Raw genomic sequence first — 7,234 nt, 5'->3', positions numbered from 1 at the left:
AATTGAGATGTGTAATCAACAAAAATGCTACTAGTTGCTGGCAGAATGAGCACTATCCCACTTCCAGTAAGTGCGTTGTGACAGGAAGCCTGTTAAAAGCACACAGTGAAAAGGACTGACAACTATAATGGGTGTGAGTCTTTGTTTTTTCTGCTTTTGTTTTTTTGGTAGCTTGCTTCGTGTACAGCTTGCTGGAGGACACTAAGACACTTGGCTAAAAGGCTGGCATTTGCAGGTAGCCAAGCAATTTCTGTGTCCCCCGCATGTGTTTTGAGATGCGGAGCTTATAGTGATGTGGACGCCATGGACTGGACTCCAGCTGTGGCAGAGTTTCCGATCGATGACATAAGTCTGCTTCAGTCCAATGTGGGCTACGTGATCCATGTGTTCCATGAAGAACAAACAGTTAAGTCCTCTCACCGTCAGCCACCCTGGTTTTAGCAAACATTTGAGTACAGTAATGCAGTAGGCAAATGCTCTTTGAGCACTGTTTGTGGTACTGACTCCTGAGTTGTGGAACTGCAGACTATAAAGGGTGCTGATTGCTTCAGGTGAGGGCCTTGGTGATCACTAATTGATTTCAGCTGTTGAGCTGTTATTCCAGTCTTATCCTCTGGAGACAAAGGGGACCCAAACACATGCTGCAACAATAACATGATTTTAAGATTCCATGTTTTATTTTTTCACACAGGTGAATGTGAATTCATCTAAAAGGCCTCAAAGCCATCATCACTCTCTGACATGCCAAATAGCTCCTCCTATTTAAATCTATCCAATTTGATTGAAATGGAAGTCTTCAGAGATTATTTGCTGATCATTTTACTTGGGGCATTCTTTACCCAAGTGACGACTGCTGTGAGATCAGAACACTTTCTCCCCCCCTCCTGCCGACATCCATGCCCGCTTGTATAATATACGAGCTGAAGGAGACAAGTCTTTTCTTTTTCCTGTGTTAAAGTCTGCCCTAAAAATGATCCACGCCGCCTCGATAAGGCACCGCTGAAAGGGCATTTGAAAGTGCAAACGCTCAAAAAAAGATGCACACTATATGAAATTCGAGGTATATAAAATACATTTTAAGCCTTGTAAATATCACAATATTACTTGTTTTGTATTCAAATTAATATTATTCAACACAGATGAGGAAAAAAAATTGTCTGGTTGAGTTATGTGGGTATAAATCGACCCCCCAATATGGGGGTTGATAACGAGGGGGGAAAAAAACTCCACTTGTTCACACTTAGGAATACTGTAGTTCAAAGTTCAGCCAACAATTTTTAAAAAGAACAAGTTCACTTCATCCCACTAACATCATTAGTCCAAAAATGAACTAAAGAGTCCCCCCAATGTGTTGCTGCGAGCTGGTGCCCACTGGCATACAGGCCCATGGTTGTCGTTCTTAAGGAGCCACTTGGACAAGAAAATCTGTTATCCTGATATGTGATTTTGTATCACAACATCACAATATATTTTCAGTTTTTCTTAAAAAAAAAAAACAGCTGCACATGATTACTGCTTACCTTTCCTCACTTTATTTTGTAATGAAAGATAAGCATCAAATGTATCCAATAGTGTTGCTACATAAAAATATAAAACATAATTGTAAGCAATGTTATCTACATATTTTTCCACGAATCTATATAACAAAATACAAGCCATAAAAATGTTTCTGACAAAATATTACATTTTTGAAAAAAGAATTTAAAATATGTACTGTAACTTAATTTTGAGAAATTTTGTTTCACAGCTCAACTCAAAATCAAAATGCAGGACTGTATTGTGAAAATAAATCATATCTGTATCAATATGCTAAAGTCATGCTTTTTTTTAAACTCACTTATCAATATTAAAATACTTTTCTTTTAATCTTCTAGACCAGGCCTTCCATTGTACAGGACGTCATAGCAATCATTTACTGTTTACCCGCGTGCTCGAAGCATTATTTTGTGTATTTTTCTTTCCATACAATGATTAAACTTCCTGCAACTGTGCTGTTCAAAGCTGGATATGTTCAACTTAAATGTGGTTCTAGTGAGACGACTGTGAAAATTGTACTCAACCAAATGCTTAATTCCAGTCTTTGAGCGTTACAATTGGCGAGCATAACAGTTAGTGTGGCTTCTCTGGCGATTTTTTTTTCCCCTTTCGAATCCTTTCTGACGTAGTCATACCAAAATATCATTACGGGATGATACCTTATCGTTTGCTGAGACAAGAAGTCTCACACTGCTGTGTGTTTAAGTGTGTCACCATGCTTTTTCAGCCCCCCCCCCAACACTCCGTCCAAGTATGCATCGCAGTTCAATGACGTGTGCGATGAGTGATTGTTCAGTGGTCAGTGGTGCCAAATATAATAACCCGTTCTGGGGAAGTGAGGGTTGTTTACAGTGTGTTTTCTCCTTGTAGTGTCACAAAGGAAAACACAGGACCATGTTGAGGTCACGTTCGTCCAAATTATCAGCAACATTGAGATTTTTCACAGCATACAAAGGGCGTTCAATAACAAATGCCCCTGACCCACTTTCCATCGAAGTAGATCAACGAAACTTGGCACATACTGTATATTAGTTTTTCTCTACATAGGAATCACCCCGAGTTAGGCATTTCTCGCATGGTTTGATGCAGCTCAGCAAAGACCGTAGAACCCCAGGTTGGTCATTCAACTACAATGTAACCTCAGAAATCAAGGTTGTATCATCTGGGAAACGTTTTGCTTTGAAATACAACTTCATGGCTGGAAAGAGGTGAACGTCAGAGGGTGAAAGGTCAGGTCAGGAGAGTCTATAGGGGCGAATTTCCATAGGAGAATTTCATAGTCACACACCTGTGCTTCTGATCTGGCGACGTGTGTTGTGGACTGGAGCATTGTCTTGCAGGAGGAGGATGCTTTTGCTGATCTTGCCTCGCCTCTTGATTTTGATTGCTCCTCTTAATTTCCTCAAAAGTGAAACATAATAGGCTCCTGTATTTGTGGCACCCTTAGCCACGAAATCTGTCATCACTACTCCACCCTGGTCCCATAAGACTGAGCATGACCTTGCTAGCAGAGGGCTGCATCATTTCCTTCTTTGGAGGTTGTGAGTCCAAGTGCTTCAAATGCATTGACTGGACTTGGGTCTCTGGATCATAGTCATAGACCAAAGTTTCATCCTGTCTAATCAGTCTTTTGAAAAACTTTGACTCATCTTCTTGACACATCTCCAAATTCATCCTCAAACACTCGATGCATTCTCACCTTTGGAAAAATGTCACCAACAAGGGAATCCATCTGGCAGACACCTGATGTTTGAAAATGGTCATACGTGATAGTTTCCACAGACCCTGTACTAATCTTGACCTTTTGGGCTATTTGGCAAATAGTTTTGCGTCGATCTTTCAAAATGGCAGCCTCAACTTGACTGACTGATGCCTCATCAGTGGTTAAAGGTGGGCGACCAGGTCTGGGAGCTTTTTCCACAGATTTCCGGCCATTTTAATCGAGAGGGGAGAGGGGCGAGCTTGCTGTGCACTTCACGGTAGATCCGGAAAAAAGAGCATTGCTGAGAACTTTCACTTTTCTGGGATGTGACAGAGCCAATATTTTCACCGACAGCACCTTTATTCTTTGCGGCAATACTCACTTGCCAAAAAATAAAAGTTTCAATGTCGCAATCGAGTGGCCGACACCGTGATAAATATTGTGCTGACAATGCCGCGCTATTGTTGACTTAGCACAGTAACTACGGTTCAACAGTTGTTAAGTGAAGCAAACGCTGCACATACCAATTGTCCCAAGTTCTCGCTTCCGCCTTTCTAATAGCCAGGTGAGGGCTCTTGCTTGGCTCTGTTTCGTATTGAAAGCTCAGCTGGCCGTGTTGGATCGCTCCCGGTGACCGCAAAGCGGCCGCCATGATTCATTCCTGCCCCCTGCGTGAGCCGTTGAATGTTCCCGAAGTTGATTGGTTGTGGCGACTCGAACGCGTAAAAAGTAAATAAAAAATAACTTCACTCGAAAGGCGCTTCTCGTGAACGCGCGCGGCCATTTGCGTTGCTCCATTCGCGTCCATCGCGTCGCCCGACGTGCATTCGCGCCCAGTCACGCGAACTCCATTGACTACAATACAAAACGCTCCGCTTGTTTGTGTAGCACTTGTTATGCTGTAATATGAATTCTGATGTTGGTATTGAATTATAACTTAGGCTAGTGCAGAAGATCTTGGCTCGGCTAGGAGGAAAGTGAGGTGCTCAATGATGAAACTGAATGCATATAGTCAGAAAGGTGTTGTTGTTATGTGCAGTGAAGACAACAAAATAATACAACGGAATATATACAATATATACAATGTGCACAGGCGGTAGTTGGTTGGCTCACTCAGTCAGTGAGTCACACGGCAGGTGAACGCACTCTGGTCAGTTCGCTCGTGGGTTTAGCTCGCCATCAACAGGAACCTGGCCTGTATAAAACAGGACCAGCGATTCGTAATATGATAATCTACCATTACACATAATTCACCATGTAAAATAGCATTTTACAATATCACTTGATAAATCATATCATCATGATCATGATTGTCGTTAAATAAAATCCTAGGGTTTTCGATAGCAGATTGTCACTGCACAAGAGTACTCCGTTATACATTCAAGCATCGGATACATAGGACAGACACTATAGCACAATGGCATTAGCATGATAGTGATAAGCAGCATGCTGACTCACCAGTCCCTCATTTACAACACATCATGGCGTGCACAATTTCTCGTGAGAAGGGCGGAACATCTGCAATGGTGGCAGCACAACAGTTACCGTCGTGGTCGAAACCGATCATCACGGACTCAAATCGGCTAGGTTCGTACCTGTGTCTGCTATGGTCCGTCCCGCACCCAACTCACGAGGGAATCGTCCCGCACCCAACTCACGAGGGAATGCCGGGCGCGGCCATGTTTAAAAAGACGTGCGCACGACGTCTCACGGTCGATCTCGCGATAGGTCAACTCGACGGCGCAGCCGTGTAAAACGAAATCAGTTCAGGCTAGATAATAGCAAGGCATCGATGAAAGTAGCTGGGTTACATTCGCCTCGTTCGCGTTCGGTGCACGCGCACCATTAAACTAATGCGTTCTTTTATGGCGTTATATTTGTGCCACAATTACGCACGCGCGGAAAAAAAAATTGAGCGGAGAAAATCAAACTGAGCGAGCGAAAACAGATTTTGAGAGCAAGAAAAAAACTATTGAGCGCGTAATGATAAGAGTTTGAGCGCGCGCCGATGGAGTTTGAACAAAGAAAAAGAAATTGCTCGCTCAAAATTCCTTTTTGCTCGCTCGCAATAGCATTCTCCCGCTCAACATCTCGCTCTCGCTCGCGATACTCCTCCCTCCCTCGCTCAACATCGCGTTTGCTCAACATCGAGCTCTCGCTCGCTCGAGTCGTCCTCTGCGCTCGCTCAGTTCTGTTCACGCGTTACGTTTGTGCCACAAAACCAGCCAATCAGAGCTTGTAAAAGCACATTGATTGACAGCTTTGTATCCAATGAGATTGCTTGTTGTGTTCACCCGGAACGAGCAAACGAGAGTGCGTCACATCGACGTAGGCGGGAGGGGTGGGCTTATATTATTAAAGTACAAAAACTAACAAGGTATTTCTGTCAAATGATACAATACAGTAATAATAATAATATTAAAAGTAATTCTCCAGCCCAAGTCCGTGTTGACGCACACTCGTTTGCCCTTTTCGGGTGAACACAGGGCAAACGAGAGTGCGTCAACGGATAGCGTACAAGCAATCTCATTGGATACTAAGCTGTGTCAATCAAAGTGCTTTTACAAGCTCTGATTGGCTGGTTTTGTGGCACAAACGTAACGCGTGAACAGAACTGAGCGAGCGCAGAGGACGACTCGAGCGAGCGAGAGCTCGATGTTGAGCTAACGCGATGTTGAGCGAGGGAGAGAGGAGTATCGCGAGCGAGAGCGAGATGTTGAGCGAGAGAGGGCTATCCCGAGCGAGCAAAGAGGAATTTTGAGCGAGCAATTTCTTTTTCTGTGTTCAAACTCCATCGGCGCGCGCTCAAACTCTTATCATTACGCGCTCAATATTTTTTTTCTTGCTCTCAAAATCTGTTTTCGCTCGCTCAGTTTGATTTTCTCCGCTCAATTTTTTTTTCCGCGCGTGCGTAATTGTGGCACAAATATAACGCCATATTCTTTGAAATACAAAAAATGAATCACCGCGCCACACTCAACAGGCTCCATTTCACATCTGACAAACACCTATAAATCTGAAACTACAGCAAGTTCAGAGCTGTAATTTGCCACATAACTTACACAGATATAAATCATTGCACATGCAAACTTGCAGCTCAATCAGACAACTGGAAATGTATCAGGGGCATTACTTATTGAACACCCGTATACAGTACATTTTATCTTATACCGGATATACTGTAATTTGTCATTGATTTCTTTCTTGTCTGTTGAGTTCTATTATACTGACATTCACTCAGAATTACTCAGAGACAAAAAAAAAAAAAACAGATCTGTGCTTTGTTGTCCTCTTTGCACACCACAACGTAAATAGAAAAGAATTGAAATTCATCATGTTTGAAAATACAATGCATATTTCATTAACATTTAGTCAGTGTTTTGTTGTTTCCACACTGAGCAAAGCACAATAGGTTCTCAGTGCTCTCCCAAGCGGTATGCGGTGTCATTGTGGGAGGCCTTGTGGGTGTGAGTACATCAGATATTTGACAGTTTGAATTTAAGACTGAGGCGACGGCGGATTTACAGCATTCCGGTTTTTGCCATCTTGTGTTGTATGGTTTCAGTTGTTTAGGCTCATCTGTCCTCATATGACACCGTTCGCGTATGACCAGTTTGATCACAGACGGAAGAGCTGAGGAATGAAACTACATTTAGTCTAAATCTCAATCTAGTATGGACTAAGAGCTATTTGTTACTTGCAATAAGATGGATGTGCACAAAAGGCATGCTTGGATTACATCAGAAGATTTTGTAATAAGATCTAATGTTTGAGCAAAGACGGAAGATTTGACAAAGTGCATGAGCACGAGCAACAAATATTTGCACAGACCGGCAAAAGAGTACCATCTCCTGGATCAACATCAGCTATTGAATAATCAATCTTTCTGCCAGAATCCACGCAAAACAAGAAAAGTAGCTGGACATCTTGTAAAGCAGAAATACTGGAGAGGTAATTAGACCTCTTGACTGAAGCACGGGATTTTATGCCTTTCAA

At 42.7% G+C, this 7,234-nt stretch overlaps 1 long non-coding RNA gene across 1 annotated transcript; it reads right to left on the bottom strand.

The window, feature by feature from the left end:
• Positions 1-4,245: 4,245 nt before the first annotated feature.
• LOC148409251 (uncharacterized) lies at positions 4,246-4,877 on the bottom strand. The gene is made up of 3 exons (XR_015868436.1): positions 4,834-4,877; positions 4,697-4,756; positions 4,246-4,433 (listed from the first exon to the last, which is right to left on the bottom strand). It is a non-coding gene; the product is annotated as an uncharacterized LOC148409251 (long non-coding RNA).
• Positions 4,878-7,234: the final 2,357 nt, after the last annotated feature.

The sequence above is a fragment of the Hippichthys cyanospilos genome, chromosome 17 (assembly GCF_059441005.1).
Source record: "Hippichthys cyanospilos isolate Australia breed blue-spotted pipefish chromosome 17, RoL_Hcya_1.0, whole genome shotgun sequence".
Taxonomy (NCBI): Eukaryota; Metazoa; Chordata; class Actinopteri; order Syngnathiformes; family Syngnathidae; genus Hippichthys; species Hippichthys cyanospilos.
The sequence above is the reverse complement of the archived record's forward strand: the minus strand, read 5'-3'. Positions and strand labels throughout refer to the sequence as shown.